Source organism: Canis lupus, chromosome 33 (assembly GCF_011100685.1).
Source record: "Canis lupus familiaris isolate Mischka breed German Shepherd chromosome 33, alternate assembly UU_Cfam_GSD_1.0, whole genome shotgun sequence".
In the NCBI taxonomy this organism is placed as follows: Eukaryota; Metazoa; Chordata; class Mammalia; order Carnivora; family Canidae; genus Canis; species Canis lupus.
The window spans coordinates 20,084,755-20,107,123 of NC_049254.1; positions in this window are offsets into that span (position 1 = coordinate 20,084,755).

The following is a 22,369-nucleotide window of genomic DNA, read 5'->3' on the forward strand; positions in this document are numbered from 1 at the left end:
GCTAACTTAATATAGCAAAAAACTATAATCAGGTTTCTGGGGGGCACCCAGCCCTACCTATCATAACCAGGGTAAAGTTATTGCTTCTTCCTCATAACTTAATCACTTGCCTTCATTCTCAATATATATGAAACAATAACAACATCAATACCATCTCTCCTTCAGGCTATTACAACACCCATAGCTTGCCTTTTCTGATTGCTTCAGACTTCTGTGAAAATAGGGCACAAATTGCTTTCTTAATGCCTTTCTCTCTTTCACCTCTTTCACAAGAAAGGTGTGACTTTCTTTTTAATTAAAATAGATAAGCAGTCTTAAGTGGCTTCACTTCCTTCATCTATTCTTGGTTATTTTTCCCACTGATCTCAATCTATCCCTGAAAGAAGTATATTTCCTTTTAAACAGTAAATATACGTTCATAATGTCATCTCATAGACACCTTTCTAACTATCCAAAAATGCAATGAACAAATATTTATTAAGCACTTACCATGTGCTAAGCACCAGGGATGCTAAAACAAAGCATGTTCTCATAAAGAGTTCAATGTGTAGACATGTAAACTGAAAAATACACATGGCATGTGCTATGTCGGAGGTAAGTACAGATGTAGAGAGTAAGTAGGAGAGAAGCACCTAAGTCAGGTAGGGCAGTAGGACAGTGTCAAAGAAAATTTCTCAAAGGGCAAAACACCAGCAGTGTGTTTTGAAGGATTAGTGTGAGTTAAGCATTGAAGTGGAGGAAATGGACATTTTGGACAGAGAAAGAAACTAGAACCCATGCTAGGAGGTGAGCATGGGGCAGTGGAGGAATTGCAAATGGCTGAATATCACTGGAAAATGAAGTGTGAGTAGGGGTAAGGGAGGATGGAAGTAAATGACAATGACAAGGTAGACTGGGGCCATGACACAGAGACCTGAGTAAGCTATACTATGGAGTTCAGATTAAGGTTAGTCTTAATCTTAAGACTAAGATTAAGGTCTAAGGACCTTAGAATAAAGAATTTAAAACAAAAGAATCACATGATCAAATTCACACGTTAGTAATATCACACTGCATGCAAGGTAAAGTCCAGAACCAAGAGCAGAGCTAGGCACATAGTAGGCCCCTAGGAGGTTTGTTGAATGAATAAATTGTGTCCGGATGAGAACGAATCAGGTATAGGCAAGTTGAGGCAGGGAATCCCGGTGAAAGACTATTGTAATAATGACTTAAAACAATCATGCTGAGGATGGGTAGAAGAGAATGTACTTGAAAAAAGTTAAGTATAATTGGAAAGGACCTGGTGATTTTTTTTATATAGGTGGGCAAAAGGGAAATAAGAAATGCAAGATGACTACTAACTTTATGAATTAAAGAACGGGGTAGAGGACCCTGTGACATTCACTTAGGTAGAAAACACAGAAGGAAGAACAAGTGATGGAGGCTAAGGGTGTCCATGAATCATTCAAATTTGGACAAGTTGAATTTGAGATATAGAAAGAGAAGTTGAAATACTCCATTGAGTGTTTAAATCAGGAACACAGAGATAAATATAAGTGGAAGGATATAGATTTGAGAGTTATCTGTGAATAAGTAATAATTAAAGCTCAGTCATAGGGATGCCTGAGTGGCTCAGCGGTTGAGGGTCTGCCTTTGGCTCAGGGCATGATCCTGGGATCCAAGATTGAGTCCTGCATCAGGCTCCCTGTGGGCAGCCTGCTTCTCCCTCTGCCTGTGTCTCTGCCTCTCTGTGTGTCTCTCATGAATTAAAAAAAAAAAAAAAAAAAAAAAAAAATTCAGTCATAAAGCCTAAGTAGAATAACAGGAAGGCTTGAGATAAAGTTGGGCCAGAGATGGAGACCTGTGAATGCCAACCACTTCAATGGACTTTGCTACTTTCTCAGGAGTTGTGAATTACTTGTGTTCTTCAGTTCACTGAGTTTTCTAAAAGATACTGGTAAAAATTTGGGTTTCTACATTTTCTTTAAGACATAAAATCTCAGCTCCTTTTGGACTTAATACTGGTTCTCATTTTACTGATCTGGAATCATTTTTGTCTCATCTTGAATTTGACACTTGTGGCACCAAATTTGAATAGTTCTTCCAAATATTGGAATATTGACATTTAAAAGTGGGCATCATTAAGAGTAAAAAGGAGATGCAAATCCAATTCAATATACTGTGCTTCAAGTTTTTTTTTTTTTTTTTTTTTTAAGATTTTACTTATTTATTCTAGAGAGAGAACGAGCTGGGAAGAGGAGGCAGAGGGAGAGGCCAACCTCCCGCTGAGCAGGGAGCCCAACACAGGGCTTGATCCCAGGACCCTGAAATGATGACTTGAGCTGAAGGCAGACACTTAAGACTGAGCCACCCAGGGGCCCCTATGCTTCAGTTCCCTAAAGCCTAGTATTTTTGTTTGCAGCATTCCATTGCTGAATCATAGTTAGCCTGTGCAGAAGATAGCATTTTAATCTACTCATTCAGGTTTGGGAAGTAAAACTTTGTTTTCCATGGCACCTAGGCCAACCTATCTGATATCAGTTTTGTGCTAAGAATTTTAAGTGTAAAGAAATTAGAAGATCAAGATAATGAAGTTTAAAGAATAAAATGATTTGACTTTTTAAAGATAAAGGCACAGAATTGGAAAATTAAAAAAAAAAATGAGTGTGAAGGGGACAGGGCCATTTGAAGATGTTGAGGAGTTGTAGAAATAGCTTTTTTCAATCCACTAGTTGAAGATATCCAGAGAGCAATTTTAATCACCTGTAGTTCACTCTCTCCTACTCTCGGTTATTCCTTACGGACCCTGTTCAAAGCTTTAATTCCTTTTCTCTTCCTTTTGCATCCCCATTCTCCTTTCCCTTTCTTTCTCCCCTCTATCTTTACCTCTCCACCTTCATCCTACTTCTTCCTTCTCTTTTTTCTCTTCTCCATTCATTACTGAGGTCTGCAGCAGGGAATTCAGAAAACAAGTGTAAGGTATAAATAAAGGGAAGAGTAAGTGTGGAATAGAATAACTGGGAAACATGCCAAATTCATTCCACCATTCAATAGTTTAAGTCACTTCAGCAATATTTTATAAAGCACCTCCTACATGCAAGGCATTGGAGTAAACACTGAGGCACAAAGGTGAAACTCAACATGTCATCGTATTAAAGGATATTCTGATGTATTCACAGATTCATTGACTACTTTTTTTGGCTGAAGAGAAATGTCATCTTTTTCATTTTTCATCTACTATTTATGGAGCAGCATTTGAAGACTAAATAAATAAGATCTGGCAAGGATGATTGTTGGTTGTTTTGTTGCCGAGGACAATACATGTTGATCAGAGGAGTTCTTTTTGTGTCTTGATATGTAAAACTCTAGAATTATATGATTATTTAATTTTATCCACCTGGAATCAAAAACAAAAAGATATAACTAAGTCTGAGACTCCCTTCTTGTCTTTATTGTAAGAAAAGTACAGCAAAGTCCCTAAACTGAAAGCCCCAGGCTGGTTTTGCTGTGCATGGATACCTTTCTACTGCACCGGGAAAGTGAGGAGATGATATTGGTGGTTTTTTCCCTCAGCCCTCCATTCTTTCCTTTCCTCTTTCCATTTTTTTCTTTTTTTTTTTTTTAAATAAAATAATTTTTTATTGGTGTTCAATTTACCAACATACAGAATAACGCCCAGTGCTCATCCCGTCAAGTGTCCCCCTCAGTGCCCGTCACCCACTCCATTTTTTTCTTATGCATCTTTGACTCTCTCCTACAGGCTAGGCACTATGGTATATTCTGCTCTTTCTAAGGCCATTTTGAGGACCACCAACGGCTTTCAAATGTATAAATCATGTGAATTATATAAGTTACGCTGTGTCTGTAGGCTCCCACATACAGTTTATAAATTTAATAATTCTTTAATCAAAGTTAAACATGAACTTTATTTAAGGAGTCAAAGATTATAAGACATAAAAAATTACATTGTTCTGCATCCCCATTTCCTGCTCTGCAGAGGCAAATTCTTTCAGCACTTCTAACTTTTGAAATATACCTCTGTATTTTTAATATGCCTAAATTGCTGCTGCTTTTTTTTTTTTCCATTTTTAGGCATTATCTATTGATGGAACATTTTGTAAGATAAGTCTACAGCCCTGTATTATCACTGTTCTCCACCCTCCTTTGCAGTTCTGGGACAGGCCATGGTGTGATCCTCACTAGTAGAGACTGAGGGCAGGTCTACTGGGAGGTGTGTCCAACCTCATAGGTGGTGCCTCTCTCAGCCCACATTTTTGCCCTGGCCTGTTACAGAAGATGTGCACTCAAGGGTAGCTCATAGTGCTTTGTTTCCATGATTTTCTTGCTTTCTGCCTTGGACCATCTCTGTATCTCCCTGTGGGGCACTTTGGGAATATGCTCAGCCATATTCATGTATTCATACAACTGGAAGTCCAACAGAGTTCAACCTTTGTCTAGTGGGAGACAGGAATTGGTAGACAAGTGTTTCCTTCTTCTGTCTTAGTCTGAAAACCCTGATAGTCTACCTGGTTCTTCAGAGGACGTCAGTGGGATGGAGCCACAACTGCTTATGGTGGTAGCGGGCTGAACAACTCACCTTTACATTGACTTGCCTTCTCCCTTGTTCTCCTTATCCTAATCCCTCTCCCCAAAATAAGTACATAACTATCTCCAGTCAAGCTCTTATTCCAGACTCTGTTTTTTTTTTTTTCTGGGAGGCTGAGGGTTGGAAAGGGGAGGAGGGGAATTCAGACTCTACAAAGGCTTTTAGGAAGGATATTTCTCCCTGATTAGAGATGGATAAAGATAAACGTCTGCCTTTTCTTTTCACTTTTGGACACTGTGTTGAGGATATAAGGCTTGCAGCTAGGAAAAGAGAGGTCAGAGAATCACAAAAGAGGGAATTCATAAAGAATCACAAAAAAGAAGGCTCAATATTGTTAAATGGCCTAATTAACGAATTCTAGAACTTCCTTCTTTTGGATTTCTTGTTATGTGAAATAATAGTGCTTTTAAAATAATGCTGTCCAGGAATTTTTTTAACTGCAGCTGAAGCTACCATGACACAAGCTGTCATGACACACACTGTGTCTTGGTTTCATGCCCTGGTGGAGACTGAAAACAACTTCCATGTCCTAAACTTTGCTCATGCTGTTCCTTCTACTTGGAATGGCTTCCTGTTTCTTTTCTTCCTATTCTCTCTCTTCTCAGCTAATTCTTACTTCAAGTTTCAACTCAAGCTCCACATTTAGTTTGGATTAAATGCTCCTCCTCCATTAGTATGCCTCCAATGCTGTCTGCATACATCCCATCAGAATACCTAAAACACTCATAATCTGCTAACTTGTCTTTCTCCTCTATAGATTATAGTATTCCTGAAGACAGGAACTCCATTTTCAGGGCTTTGCACACTGCCTAATATAGCTAAACATTATATATTTACTGAATGATTGGATGTGGTTAGTGAGGGGAAAGTTGGTGAAGTGGTGAGATGGACAAACGACATTTTGGACATTTATGCCAGCACTCCGATTTCACAGAAAAACAAAACAGGTTGCATATGGGTCGTAAATAATTCCTATTGTGTCAAAATTACTAAGGTATTCAGTAAAGCAAGTAGACAAGATTAGATAGTCTTTTATTCCTTCCAAAACAATACAAAATTTATATTACATATTTTTTCTTAAAGTTTTTATTATCACTTACTGGCAGAGCAAGTCCTAAAGTCAAGGTTTCTTCACTTTTAGTCTTTTTTTTTTCAATTTTTTTCTTTTTTCACCTAGTTCAATAGATATATAAAAACATATCATTATTGAAGTTGGCCCAAAAGGGCAGTGAGCAGAATTATGGGCAAACAGCAGAGTATTACAAATCAAATTGTGTGCTGGATATTACGCTGTTATTTTTCAGATTCAAACATACTCTTCTAAGCTCTGCTCATTGATGCTGTGGCTGGGCCCCTGCACACCATGTTGCTGCCCTGCCAGCTGGTTCCCATAGAGGCTCTGCCAATGGAGGACACTAGAATTTGGCGAGATTGAAAAGCAAGAGGAGGGAAAGGAGAAGGTTATGCTTCTTCCTGATGGGCTTCCTGTTCATCTCACTGACACATCAGCACAGTCCTTTGCCCCAGCAACAATGGCTGGTCCCAGCAGCAGTTTGTTTCCTACCCCCAGACTCAACCTTCTTCCTCACAAATATCTACACCAGCTGAGTCCTAGCTCCACAGGGACCCCTTGGGGCACCTGAGTCATCAACACCAACAGGGCAGTGTCTCTCTCTTAGAATGCTGGTCTCAGCTCTGTGAGGCCAACCTCCAAATTTCTTTGTGTGATTACCTGTTTCCTTTTGTTACCTCAGCTCTAGGGGTGGTAGCTGCATTCTATAGTCACTGCTTCTGCGTTATCTCAGTGTTCTCTTCTGCCTTGTGCTTGCCCTCCAAAGCCTAAGTAAATCCCTATATTAAATTCTATTAAAATAACTGGTGTGGTTTCTATTTTATTAACCAGACCCATGGTATGAGACACAAATGAATTTACTATAAAACACATAAACATTTATTTGTCTAAATATACCTCTATAATAGAAAGTAAATGTCTTAATCAACACCTATAAATATTTTTTTCTTTATGTTCTGTCATTAGGACTCTCATGAGCTCCTTGAAAAGCAGTAGTGATCTTATTAATTTGTGTATTTCCTGACCTAGTGCAGTATCTGAGCCATAACCGGTTGTTGAATGACTGAATTACAGAATGAGAATCTCTGGTTAAAATGCTGCCAATACAAAAGAAAGACTAACACCTGAAGCCATGACTACCTCAACAGGAATTTAGCCTTAACTGTTACAGCAGAGGGTCATCTCTGAGAGGAAGGAACTGTGACACTGACAGAACTCTTTGAATTTTATATCAACTTGGAAAATGGGTTTAGTTATGGCCTTAAAAACCTCAATGGAGACAAATGTCTGGCCACAGCGAACTGGAATGTGCCATGATCATAAAAGTCATAAGCATTCACTCATCCTTGCTGTGTGCCTAAAGGGTGCTAACCATTTTGCATATATTATCTGTATATATTACCTCACTAAATATTATTGGTTGGTAATATACTACTCATTTATTTTATTTTAAGTTTTTTTTCCTTATTTACGTAATCTCTGCACCCTACGTAGGGCTCAAACTCAGAACCATGAGATCGAGTCACATGCTCTTCCAGATGCGCCTCTTATACTACTCATTTTATAAATTAAGAAACAGACTTTTATGGTCTAGGTAAATTCCCCAGGATTACATAGCTACTTGATAGTTAAACTATGATGTAAAACAGGTTTTTTACTCCAAAGATCATTTTCTTTTGCCTTGTCTTCCCAATACCTAAGATTTGGGCTTGTTAAATTGAAATGGAGACAGACATGCCATTTAGTGTCTTCATATCAAAGGCAATATGCTCTAATAGCTCTTGAACTTATTGTTGGCCAATATGAGAGAGAACAGTTTGACAACTTGAAGTCTGAAGTTTTTTTCCTGTGGAAATAAAAGCTTGTGGAGGAAACTAGCACTTTTCTTACACTCTGTAAGGCATAGCTTAATCCACTCCTGACCTAGTGATAGGCTTTGGACAGATTGTTCCCTTGAATCTAAATCTAATTCCCTATTGAAATTTGAGATTTAGCTTTGGTTATTTTGGTGTCAAACAGCATTGGGGCTGTTTCTTTTAGGGGCTGGTGTTTGTACCTTCTCTGTTTCTCTAAGATGACGAACTCTTTGTAGCATTAGAGAGTTACCTCTATTGGCCATTAGTCTTTTTGTTCAATCCCTAATCTTGGTTGTTTATTTCTAGTTTTCTCTCTCTTCAGTCTGAAGGACAGTTCACTTTGTGAGATGAATCAGGCACAACTACTGATTTTGTCTGGAGTAACCTCCAATCTGACCAACACTAAGGGGGTTTCCTAATATGTATTTCTGCTGAATTCATGTCTTATTCTTCTTCATATATAGCAGAGCAGAACAAGTCTTTTTTTCTACCAGAACATGTATAATTGATTCCCCCCAAAATAGAAGGCTATTAACTTACCAGATTGTTGATACCAGTAGCTGGTTTCACATTTACACTACTTCAGATCAAAGGCCCTTCATGTCTCACAGAATATTTTAAACAAGAAAATTAAACAGTTTTTGAAATAAGATTTCCACAGACAGAAGAGAAGTAATGCAGGTAGGGAAATAGATGTTGAGCATGGACCAAGAGCAAGTTTGAGTGAGTTAACATTAGAAGGATTCTAGGAAGCCAAAGGAAACTGCAACCCTTTCCCCAAGAATTCCTTGGGGATGGTATTGGAAAGGGAAATGGGGTTGGGGCTCAAGGCGAGTTTTATTTACCTCCCTATTTTTCTTAGGACTAGCCTTGTCAGTAACCTGTCTTTCCTGGAACACTGCCAGGCATAGGAATGTTTTACTGATTCTGAAAATACAGATAAAAAGCTACATGATATTCCCACATGTAGTCTTTCCTACAACTGGGGTAGGAAAAGGGGTACTATTGATTTGTAGAAAAATTTCAAAGTGAGGAAAAAGATTCAAGACAAGAATTGCTGCACAGATTAAAAGAACCCTACTTGAAAAAGATCCCATGATCTAGTAGCCAGTTATTTTGATTTGATGCATATTCACTTCTTAATTGCTATAGCTATTTTTTCAAATCAGATCACTCTTGTGGAGATGTGGGAGTATAACATCAGTTTTATAGTTTAGCTCAAAGCTAACTGTATTGTCTTAGAGACATATTTATGTATGTCTACTCAGAAACTGAAGAATACATTTAAGAAATTGTGTTGAAGGGATACAGGGAATGAGGCAGGAAAGTAACATTCACTAAGCATGTACTATGTATAAGATATTGTGCTAGTTGAAAATAAAAATGATAGGCTTGAGGTCATTGTAAATTCACATACGATTATAAGAAAAAATACAGATAGAAACTATGATCTACCCAGTTTCTTCCCCCCTCAGTGGTAACAACTTGTAAAGCTATAGAATAATAGGGAAAGCTGCTCTACTCTAGAAATCCAATTCTGACATTTGAAATGGTAAAATTTGGAGAGAGAACTTAAAATAATACTGACCTTAACCCAGAAAAATAAAGCTAAAATTGAATTAGTTTTAGATTCACATTTTCACTATTCATCCAAAAGCAAAAGTTATCTGTGGAAAAGAATGTAAAAAAAACTAACAGTAGTAAAGATGAGTGACTAGTCAGATCCTAAAGAAAGAAGAGAATTTACAAAGAGTTAAAAAATTATGTCACCAGCTAGACCCCAAGACCTTACCTTCACTGCCCACCTGCTTGTACTCACTGATATTTCTCCCACATTTTTTCTTAAGCTCTTCTTTCTAGCTTATCTCTTAATTCAGGCACATGGAAAGGGAAACTGCCACTCAAGCAATAGCAACAGCCTTGACAAGACCTCCTCCACCCAGCCCAGACCACACAGACAGTTTAAGCTTAACCCCTGACTCCTGCCTGGGTAGATGCACCATGGAGTGACCTCTAGAATTACTGACAACTACCTTGACCTCATTATCATACTAAAATCTCTCCCCAAGGAAGAACACAAGCCTTATTTACATAACGTATAGTGTGTGCGAAGACATGTTTCCTTAAAGAGCATGCCCCACCCTATGCCCACCTCCACATCCAATGACAAGGCCTGCCTATCTAAATATTCATCCTAACCCTAAATGAAAGGAATCCATTCACCGTTTCAGGGCTTTGAAAGCCATTTCCTGCAATCTCTTTATTTGCTGCAAATAAAGTTTCCTTTGTAGAACAATTCCACCTGCTGCAGTTTCTGACTCACTAAGGAACACACTCACATTGATCCAGTTACAGTTAGAGAGTTTAGTTCCTATTAGCTATTAAAAGATGATAAATCAATAATAAGAAACAGTTTTGGTATCAGTGAAGCACACCAAAATAGGCCAGTAAATTAGAATATAAAGTCCAGAAATAAAGCCAAATTAGTATATGTGGCTTTAGTTTATTATAAGAGGAGAATATAGAATTAGTGAGAAGAGATGGATATTCGGAAGTGAGGAGGATAATTTGGTGAGGGAAAAAAAAAAAAGCTGAAATCCTACCTTACAGCTTATATCAAAATAAATTGCAGATGAAACCCTAACTTTAAAGGGAAAAAAGCTAAAGATATTAGATAAGGACCAATTCTGAAAATATTATTAGAGCTGAGAAGAACTTTATAATCATGAATTCAAACCCAGAAGCTATATCAGAAAAAGTAAGTTTATGTGCAAATTAAAACTATTGAATGGGGGGAAGAATGTTGTGAAAAATTTTAAAATCAAAAAACAGGGACAAATATTTGCAACATTTGTGGAAAAGAGTTCATTTCTTTTACAAAGCACTCCAACAAATCAATAAGAAAAAGATCAACAACTTGGTAGAAAAAGGGCAAAGAACACAAAGAGGAAGTTCATAGATAAATACGAATGGTGAGTTGACAATCTAAAATAATTCTGACCTAGTCATAACTAAGAAGTTGCAAATTAAAATGTTAGTGAAGTGCCGTTTTTTTCTCTTGGCACAGATTAAAGTTAGATACTGAATAGTAATAGAAGGTGGAGAAAAACAGGCACCCATTCTTGCCTGAAGATATACATTTCTTTATTTTTTGAAGATATACGTTTAAAGATGCTAATTGCTGCATTGTTCTTAATAACAAAGCAAAGCAACAACAGACGTAGGGTAAATATGCGCTAGAGAAGTCTCAGTTGGGTAGAAATGGCTTTTTACCATAGTCTGGCTCAGTCACTGATGAAGCCACTTTTGGTTACTGAGCTGAGGCCCACCTTAAAAGCCAGAGGCTAAAAAAATAAAAAAAATAAAAGCCAGAGGCTATAAACTTATCAAGTCTCACAGCTGGGCAAGTTCTTTCTTGAAGGGGGATCTGAGTGATTCTAAAGAGTAAGCAATAAGGTTCCATTTGCACAAAAGGACTATTCAAATAAATGCATTTATGTAGTAGCTCACCCTTACCTTTGGGGGATATATTCCATGACCACCCCCAGTAGATGATTGAAATCTGCAGATAGTACCAGGTCTTATATATACTGTTTTTTTCTATGCATACACACCTATGATAAAATTTAATTTATGAATTAGGCACAGTAAGAGAGTAACAATAGTAACTAATAATAGCATAATTATAACAATATGCTGTAATAAAACTTACATGAATCTCTCTCTCTCCTTTCTCAAAATATCTTACTGTACTGATCCTTCCTGTGATGTGAGATGATAAAATGCCTACATGATGAGAAGAAGCAAGATGAATGATGTAGGCCTTATGATGTAGTATTAGGCTATTACAGACCTTTTTATGATTCATCAGAAGGAGGATCATCTGCTTCTAGACCAGGATGGACCTTGGGTAACTGAAACCTCAGAAAACAAAACCATGCTTGGTGGATGGGATGGACTACTGGATATACATAGAAAATATTTATAAAAATACACAAGAAAATGGTTAATGGTATTGCATTAAGTAGTAGGGTTTGGGGAGGATATTGCTTTTTTATATCCTATGCTATAGAGACATTTTAGCAAGTATACATATTGGTTTCATAACTATTATCAAAAATTCTTGATGAATTTAGAAATAGTGTCAAATTTTTCTGAGCCTCTCCTTAGAGGCCATGTCCAACATGCTTACAATTCTTTGACCTATCTTCTGCTCACAGGCCTTCCCAGATACTCCTGCCTATGGTACTTTCTCTTCCTTATCTCAATCTTTTTCTATATCTGGTTTTGTTTTTCTTTAGGGTTCCTGGACCCAATTCCAACATAGGGAGTGAGTTCTCCACCATTACCAATAATCAGTACTCCCAAAACCAGCTCAGTGTCTTACAATTCAACTTAATTCTGATTATCTACTTGGAGATGGTGTCCAATCCCCCAGGTAAAGGGTTCAATCCCACAAGATTGTCCCACACCCCCACTTCAGATGCCAGTTGTGAGCGCATATTGTTACCTGTGCTCCGGCCAACTGGATACAGATTGGAGGTTCCCATGACCGCCTCCTTGAGTTCCATTAATTTACTATAGCAGCAACAAAGGGTTGCAGAAGGGGAGGTGGGTGGGGGATGAGGTAACTGGGTGATGGGCATTAAGGAGGGCACTTGATGGGATGAGCACTGGGTGTTATACAACATGTTGGCAAATTGAATTTAAAAATTAGTAAAAATAAAAATAATTTACTAGAGCAGCTCACAGAATTCAGAAAAACACTTTGCTTGCTAGATCACTGGTTTATTATAAAAAGAATAACTCAGGAATGGGGCCAGATGGAAGAGGTGCATAGGGCAAGGCATGGGTAAAGGGCCCAGAGCTTCAATTCTCTGTGAGTGTACCACTTTCCCTAAATCTCCATGTGTTCACCCAAACTCTCCAAATTCTGTCCTTTGGGTTTTTATGGAAACTTCATTATATAGGCAGTATTGGTTAAATTATTTGGCCATTGGTAATTGATTAAACTTCCAACCCCTTTCCCTGCTCCCTACTCAAAGGTCAGGAAGTAGAACTCAAAGTTCCAATCCTCTAACCACATGAGTTGGTGCCACTGGCAACCCATCCACATCCTTAGGTACTTTCAGAAGCCACATCATTAACATAATGAAAGACACCTTTAGCATTCAACACTTGGGAAATTCCAAGGACTTTGGGAACTGTGAGCCAGGAAACTTGGAGGAAGACAAAAATATACATGAAAACATACTTTGGTCATTTAGACCAAATACATGTTTTTCTTATATGTCACAATATCCCGATTTTATTCACAATTCTCGTCTGAAATTCTTATTGTTTACATGTTTATTTCCTGTTCCCACCAATTTGTAATCAACTCTAAGAAGGCAGGATTTAGTACCTATCCTGTTTACTGTTGTAGCCTCAATTTTCTAGTAAAGTGCCTGGTACATAAGTGCTCAATAATTATTGAATGAATGAATTACAAGCAATATTAAAAAGAACTAAGTCTACACATTGATTCATTTCACCTGAAATATATATTGGGTTTCTCCAACTTAAACACTTCATTCTCTGTTCTTCCTTTAATGCAGCATATAGTTAGTACATATGTAGAAGAGCTTTGAGCTGTCTTGAGTAACAAAATGTCTGTCTTGTCCTCATGAATCTTAAAATTTTTGGACAGAAACACAGGTCGTTTCTAGTCAGCTAATCATCTACTGAGGAGTTCCTGAACCAGGAGAAACCACACAGGAATGAGGCCAAGAGAAGTGGTTTTTGTCTCATTGGTGAGTGGTGTGCAGAGGAGTTTCTGCTCCCCTACATTGGAAGACAAGGGTTCTGGAAACCACCATCCTATCAAATCTCCTGGGATTTACCCCATGTGGAGACAATTCTGATATGCTATCCCTCTTCTGCCAGTGTTTCTCACACATATGGTTTCTATGGTTCCCCTGAATTTCTGATGCCTGGGAGGGACCCCTGCCATCTATGCCAGCTGGCTTGTGGGCCCTGTTTTCTCACCTCTTTTCTGCCAACTCTGTTTCAGATTGCTGTGCCTGGTTCCCATTTTATCCAGCCTTATCTCAGAGAGCATTTCCTGAACACAGTCATCTCAGAATGGGAAAAGAAATATAATCAGGATATAACAGCTTTCCAATACTCATTGGATTCTTTGCCTGGAAATTTCCACTTTCAGAGACTCATCTTTTAAAGTTAATACATTAGCCTCTTTTGGAATTCAGATGCCTTTGGGAATAAAGAGGAGCGTATTAAAATATTAAAACAATAAAGAGGAAGAAAACAAAACTATTAAAACCTTAGCGTGAAAATGTGAATCGGGAATTTGGCGTTTGGATTATAAGCTATCAGAAGTGAAGGGAAAATTATTATTTTTAAAATTGTAATCCATCCCTCCCGTTTTTACAGAATAAGGACACCGAGCACAAGGAAAGCATGGTGGCTTGGCTAAGGCCACAATCAAATTTCCTGGGGCTTTGCCTCCTTGGAATTTGAAGGGTAGATCCTATCACAACATGTTAGTAGAGATCATTACACAAGCAGTCAACAGGCTAGGACACGGGGCACTTAGGTTAGTATCCTTAAGAATCATGGTTTTGAAGGCCCTTTCACTTGTGTAGCAGTTAGTGGGTTGGTTCTGGTGTTAGCAAAGTAGATTTAGCTCTTGCTTCACTATGTGAATCAGGGAAAGTAACAACATCTTTAATTTGCAGTTTATTCACCTGTAAGAGACAGATGGTGATATTATCTGCTTCATGAAGTTGTTATAAAGATTAAATGAGCTAAAGTAGATAAAACACATAGCAAAGTTCTTGGCTCACAGTATGTGCTTGATAAACACTGGCTATTAAGACCGAGTTATTAAAGAACTGACTTACTACTAGATGGTGTTGTGATGGGCTCTCCCAGTGACAGGAAGTTGCTCCCAGCCAGTCAACCTCTCATCCCCACTGTGTCTCTGCCTCTCAATTTTCACAGCTTCAGAATGGAATAGATGATTCATCCCCCACCTTCCCCCAAAGAATATCTCATATCTTTTATAAAAAGCTAATTTTAGGTGGACAGTGTGTCCTTAGGCATCATCCAATCATGCTATTTTGGGAGAATATGAAGGGGTTAGGGAAGGTGGGAGAAACAGTGGAAATGGTAGGTTTTGTGATACTTCAAGTTATCACTCACTCATCTGTCTCCTTCTGTTTTCATTGACCGAAATGTAGAGTTTGGAACTTAAACATTTAGAAAGTCACTGTGTTCCCTGAAAACGCTATCCTGAGATTTGTTGGGTAGGGAAAGGGACAGTGTGGTTCCAGTATGCTCCATCTAGCTGCCTAATTTGTCTCAAAGATCCAAAAGGGAAACAGAGTCTGTCTGCCTGGCTGACTCCAGCAGAGGACATGAGCTCAGAGCTTACTTACTCCAAAAGAAACCCAATTTCTAAAAATTAAAATAAAATAATAAAATAAAATAAAATAAAATAAAATAAAATAAAATAAAATAAAATAAAATAAAAATAAAATCCATGCTCTCAGAGGAAAAGCAGCCTTAAACACTCAGGTGAAAAGACTTTGTCATGATAAAGCTTTCCCTGTCATTTATTCCCCTCATAATAGCCTATGTTTTTCTGAAAGTCCATACAGTTATCCAGGAGTTTTAAAATTCAGATTCCTGAGCTTTAACCTACAGAGAATTTTGAGTTAGCAGGGCCTCGGAATAAGAATTTTTAATGAGCACCCTTACCTAATACCTCAGGGGGTAATTTGAGCCACACTTAGAATTTCATTAAGCGTAATACATACACATAATCCCTGTTTCAACACAGATCCACTCTCTTTCATATTCATAACTCCTTTTTACAGGAACCACTAATTTTACCTAGAACTGAGATAGGATTTCATTACCTGAGAAGTTGAATAGAACAGAATCAGAGGATTTAGAACCCAGCTTTAATCTCAAAATATACTGAATGAAAAAAAGCAAGGGGAAAATAGTATGCTAGCATTTTTGTAAGGAAAAAAAGAATACACACATATATACAAATACCTTCAAAAGGAACACAAGTTAGTTAACAGACTAGAGAAATTGGTCTGCTGTTGGGGATGGGTGGAAATCAAGTGGAAGCAATAATAAAATAAATGAAATCTTTCTAAATTTATCTTTCAGTCTAGTTTTGACTTTTAAACCATATTAATTCATCCAGTATATAATAAAATTCTAAAATTTAATACAAATAGGATCACATGAATTGAATTCTGTATCAAACTGACATGAACACAAAGGGATAAATTCAGAATTAATTCAGGTATATTTTGAACACTACTTTTACTGCATCCCACCTTCAGTGGAGTTTTTTTCTACAGAAAACTTGCTGGTAGTTTGAAACTATTTTGTATATATTGTAGAATTGAACAAATGTGCAAATGTATCATTTTGGAGGAATGGAGTTCTCATGGTAGGAGAGTGGAGAAAAAATGGAAATGGGGAAGGAGAAATCAGTTGTATTGGATTAGAATTGGAGGAATCAAAATGAGCTCATGACTTTATCAAAATACATGTTCTCTTGCTGGGTTCAAAGAAAGGGCTTAGAAGTAATTATGCCACAGTACCAATGAATGTACATATCATCCTGATTTTGGTTTCTAACTACCATTTCCCATGCAAAGAAATCAAGACTCCCTGGAAAAGTGCCTGATTCTGAGACCGTGGAGTGCAAGGTTGAGCCTGTAACATTGAGATGCATCAAAAAGTAAAGAAGTGCTCAAGAACTGATAATAAAATGCCAAAAAATGTGAAAGCCAGGTTGATCAAAGTTCAGACAACTAGCATATGAAAATAATGGCAGGAATGGATTATAATAGATTTACTTGTAAAATTTCATGAGGCCATCGCGGTACCAAAAACAATAGGAATGGATGGAGAATAGAAAGAAAGGTTTATTTTTACAGAATAGCAACCATAAGTGTAGGAAGAATATAATCATTTTCTATTCAAGTAAAACTCATCAAAGCATGCTAAAACTATTACGTAAAATGTTGGTCTTCCTAATCACCCAGTTTCAGAACTGTTTATTGATTTTAGAGGGAACATAGTACATTTGCATTGGAGAAACCTGGAAGCATCATTTTAAACAAATGATCGAACTTACAATCACCAAACTTGACAAACTGACAACCTATGTCTCTTGGAAGGACACTCCTGCCAAAAAGGTTTAACCTTATTCTAATCACGAGGAAGCAATCAGAAAAAAATCTAAATTGAGAAACAGTCTGCAAAACAACTGGTCTGGACTCTTCAAAATGTCAGTGTCTTAAAAGTTAAAAGGAGGGGTGACAGGCATGGTTCTAGAATACCAATTACTAAGAAGACATGATTACTAAATGATGTTTAATTCTTATTTGTATTCTGGATTTTTTTAAAGTTATAAAAGGCATTGGGACAATTTGAAAATTTTGAGCATGGATTGTATATTATATAATCTACATCAAGACTAATTTTTTTTGAAAATGATAGTTCCATTATGGATATATAGAATGACTCTGTTCTCAGGAGATACATATTATAGCATTTAGGGGGTAAGTATTTTTTGATGCTACTTAATAATTCACCAAAAGGAGCGGAGGAAAATGAAAGAGAAAGCCAACATGAAAAAATATTAACAAATGGTGAATCTTGTAATAGTGTCAGGTGCTCATTGCTAGTGCAACTTTTCTATAGGTTTAAGATTTTTCAAAATAAAAAGTTGGAAGGAAAGAAGGAGACCAAAAGAAAAAAGGAGGCAGCATCAGTTGCAACCAGAAATGGTTGCCAGAGCTAAGTGATAGGCACCTCCACTTATCACCTACTGGGCAGGGCATGCACCTGCTAATAGCCACATTAATTAATTAACTTCCCTCTGCAGCCTGGCTTTCTCCCTTCCCCTTTCCCTCACCAGGATGTGCTTAAGTATAATAGTGAGGAAAAGAGGAGAAGTATGGAGAATGTTCTCTGTATTACCATCTCAGAGGGCTTCAGGCAATCCTGCTTCAGGCACCTCTCCAGAGGGCTAATGGCCTTCAGAACCTTATTACCATCTTGGGATAAGTTCAAAAAAATTTTTTTTTATGATAGCAATTTGTTATACCAGTTTGCCACTTGCCTGCTGCTTTCTTGGTAATCCAATAACCTATATAAGAAAAGCAATTTGACATACCTCTATTCCATCTGCCACCCATCATCCAATCTATATCTTAACTATCAGTGATTTATTAATGGTGTCTGCATTAAGCACATCTCCACCCCATTGGCGCCCTCCTCCTCAGCATCCTTGGATACATTCTCTGGGTGTATTAGTAGACAAACTCAATGTGGAGTTTAAAAGCCACAAAGCCTTATTTCCAGGAGTGGCTTCTTTCAAACATTAGCATTTATGCACATCCACACACTAAGCAGAATGATTTCCGAGCCAGTCTTTAAAAATGTGAGAAACCAGGATGTTTCCTATCATACTTTTTACTTAGTTCCCAACCTTGATTTTCTTAGTGGTTCAAGTTAGTCATTGGAAACTGCAAATAGACAGTGGTGGCATTGCCGCATGCCTCAGATGAATGTGGCATTCCTCATCCCCAACCTTCAGGATATCCATTCACTCAAATTAAGGGCATGTGTGAGCTCTGGACCCTGAACGCTTTCCTGCAAAGACCAAAGGGGCAGGTAGCTATTGGCTGGATGTACTAAAGCCACTCTGAAGAAGGGACTTTGTTCTTAAAGGTATGAGCTGAGTCTCTGCGCTTCAGGGCATCATTTGTGATTGTTGAGATTTATTTTTCTCAAGTCACTCTGGCCTACCCAGAAAAACAAAGTCTGTAGGTTGACAGTCCCAAAAGAGAGAAATAATGGAGTTGGGCCAGTAGAGAATGATGGTTCATAGCAATGTCTGCAACTCCTGTGGGCTGAACATGACTCTGTGCTGTTCTTTGCCTCTGGAAGCTTGGCATACATGGCCCAATCTATGGTAAGAGAAGATAACATGGGCATAGAATGGAAATCTCAGGAATCCATTGCTGCCACTATCTACTTGCAGTTTCCACAAAATAGGAGTCCCATATTGTGTAGTAGTTGGTTCATTGGCCATTAGGTGAATTCTGATTCCATAACTTCCTGTCTCTCTGCTTATGGACCCATTCAAGTCTCCATTACTTCTATAAAATGGGACTCCCATCACTGCCTCATACTAACATGATCAACCAGTAAGTTGTTTTTATTCTCCATTTCTCATCAAATGTGATCTGATTTTTAATTCTATAATTAGACTCTCAATTTTTTTGTTAACAACTTTTTTTCTCATTAGATGTCTCAGGGGTCCTAGTTATATTTGCCTTGCTTTCCTTGGTTCTTTTTGCTTCGGACTTTTACCTTGTTTGCATTTCCCAGTTTTCTTACTATCACCATTCTAGACTGTAACTTTGAACTCTGTTGGGAGAATGACCTATAGCTTGTAGTGTGAGTCAATTACCAATACATAGGAGGGTATTTTCATGAGCTGATTTGTTTTAAGCAAAGGAGAATGAAAAACAACAACAACAACAACAACAACAACCCAATCTACACTTAACATAGGGGCACCTGGTGGCTCAGTCAGTTAAGCATCTGACTCTTGATCTTAGCTGAGGTCTTGATCTCAGGGTCATGAGATCCCCACTTAAAAACAAATGGAAAAATAAAAACATTCAACATTCCTTCCAGAGTCAAGGGTAATATCTTCAATTGTTATCTTTGTAGGCTCACCTTGAAATGTGCCTTTTAAGGCAACAGTTCTGAATAGCTGGTATGTTCCATGTCACAAATGACCGAAACTCATGATTTTGCATAGTTGTTGGTTATACACATTTTATCCTGGCAATTAAATGCCAATTGCTGAAGGGTTGGAATGGCCTAATCTATTTCCTCCACATAGAACTCAGCATGGTGAATTGTACTTAGTAGGTGCTCAATAAATACTTGAGAAACAAGTGACTATGGTTTCAATACCATGAGCATAATGCCAGTATATTTACTGTTATTTCTTTTCCTTTGAGCTATTTTCTCTCAAAACTCTGTTACTAAACTTTTTCTTCTGTTTAAGAGTTACATTTCTAAAGAGAACATCCCCCTCCATCTTTTTTTAATTAACAGCCTTTTCCAGTACATTTTTTTCTTTTTCTGTGACAGTTTCCCACTATTGTCTGTTTGCAGCTGTTACGCAGTTGAGAAACTGAGTAGACATGCTAATGAGTGCCTGGTGTGTGGGAAGAGCACCCCTAAATTCTCCTGGACTGGCCAGGCATCCTGTTCCTACTTACTCTTACTAAAATAAGCCTCTAGTTGGCAGCCAGGGGATGGGTTATTTGCAGTTTCTGTGGAGGAAGTTCTTGCTTGGACTAGCTATCTATGTTTCTATTTAAGCACAAATAAACATGTTGCTGCTCCCAAACTCCTTAGGTGTATACCACACTTCAAATTGCCTGATCCAGCCAAGCTCACAAGTTCATCCAAATGACTAAAAATCAGTTGCGGTTGATGCTTTATTTTAATTAGTTAATTTAGAAAATTATCTTGTGTGTTTTTTTCTTTTGCCCACATCCAGTCTCTTCCTACTGATTTTAGATGTATTCTCTAGAAAATCAAGAGACATTGATTGTATCACTGAATGAATTTTGGTCTTTATAAATTGTCTTTAGAACTTTTGTGGCTAAAACTGAACATCTCCATCAGGGAATTTTGAACACTTCATTGTTTATTCTTCCCAGGAGCTTTGAGAAAATGATATTGATAACTTGTTTTCCAAGAGAGGTTACACGGGTGCCTATATTTCCTAGCATCTGGGATGATGATATGTAGTACTAATCTGAGATTCTCATTCTGAGTCATGTATTGCAGCCAGTAGCCTGGAATCAAGCTAGTTAATCCCCCTTCAGTATGTTTTACAGCTGTTAGGATTCCATGACCTTTAAGCAAAGACACAGAGAATCTCACTGATCAGAGAGCAAGCTGGGGATGGGGGTGGGGTGGGGTGGCGGGCAGGATGGAGGCCTGGAGAGATAGCAAGCTTTGAACAAGGCACGCGGTGATTGCCAACCCCCTTGTTAATGCAGGCATGGTCTCAATGATAAAGATATGTTTCGCTTTCCAAACTATCCGGAGACTATTCTTTTCCCATGGAGCTCCTAGGATGGCTTATTTGGGGGAAAAATAAAAGCCTAACGTGAGCATGGCTAGAGAAGTGGCCCTCTTTAAAGACTTAAGACATCAGGTTATATTTCTGTCTGGGGGAGCTCTTTGGAGTATAACCACGTTGTCCATTATAAATCAGGAGACCACATACAAGAAGCTGGAACTGTGAGGTTTGATGGATCTTCTATCCTACTGTCCACTCTGACCATAGACAGGAACTATGGGAAAACAGAAATGCCTCATCTGTATCACCACCTTTCCCTGAAGAGGCAGAAATAAGGAATAGACAATATTAGGTTATATATTCTTGCGAAGAGGGCTTGTCCTATTCATCTTTGTATCCTACTTATTTGCCAGATCATTCTTCTCATTTCTACTCCTCCAAGACATACATAAATAGATCTAATAACATTTGATATTTTCCCAAAGTAATCCTATCTGTCTATACATAATAATAATGGGGTTCAATTTGAAATTAGTACCAATTTCATTTACATGTGCCAGGAGCTGTGGACCTCTTCAGAGCCTCAAAACATAGCACAGTAATTCATTTCCTGAATTCTACCCCATGGCTCAGTTGTACCACTATGCTACTCTAAGTAAATATTCAGGTTAAATTGCTGGTGGGTGTTTATTACTTTACTCATCATTTGTCTCAGCTTGGGGAGTTCTTTATTGAAAGTGTCAACATAAAAAGAAACTCTCACAGCTGGAGAAGTTGAAAATATGTGATGAGATAATCAGACTAATTGGCCAGGTCTGGTAATCAGTAGGTAACCCAATAATTTTGACACAGAAAACAAACAAAAGATGGAGTGGAGGAGGTTGATTCTTCCAACTAAGAAGAAAACATCCCTTTAAGATGGGGATACTATTCTGGTTAGGGATGCTAGGATATTTTAATTTCTTTGTATTACATATCGATGTTACAGACTGTGAAACTAGGTGCAGATGGTTGACTGAATAAGAATTGCTGTATGTCTAAGATTCAGGCTAATTTGGAGAAAATACAGAGAGAAAACTTGAGAATATGTATCAAACTAGCCTATAGTGGACGTTTGTGTTTAATACAATGAGAGTGTGAATATGCTGGCACTACTATTACCAACAGTAAAATGAAGACGGAAATCTCAGCAAGCTCCCTGTCCTCCCACTCTAAGACTACTAACTCAGACACTCTGGGGGTGGTGGGGTCTAGAAATCTGCTTTAGCAAGTCCACAGGTGATCCTGATGCACACTAATGTTTGGGAACCACTGGTCCACAGCCTCACTACTCAGAGTGTGATCTGCTGACCAGTAGTCTGGGAATCATTAAAAACTTGTAAGAAATGGAGAATCTGGAGCCTATCCTCACAGTTGGCATTTTTAACCAAATTCCCGGGCGACTAGGATGCCTGGTAAAGTTCGTAAAGCTCTGGTCATCATCCCTACTTCCTCAAGTCTGATTGACACCTTGTCTAGCTTCTACTCCTTCCACTCCCATGAAATTGCCTCCATAGGGCTCTGGATGACCTTCTAATCATGGCAATCAATGACTTTTTTTCTATTAGTCTTCACATTTTGTCTCTCCGCTGTATTGCACAGAATTTTTCATTCCGTCCTTTGGATTATGGCAGAATATTCTCCTGAAAACTTTGACTGTTGCC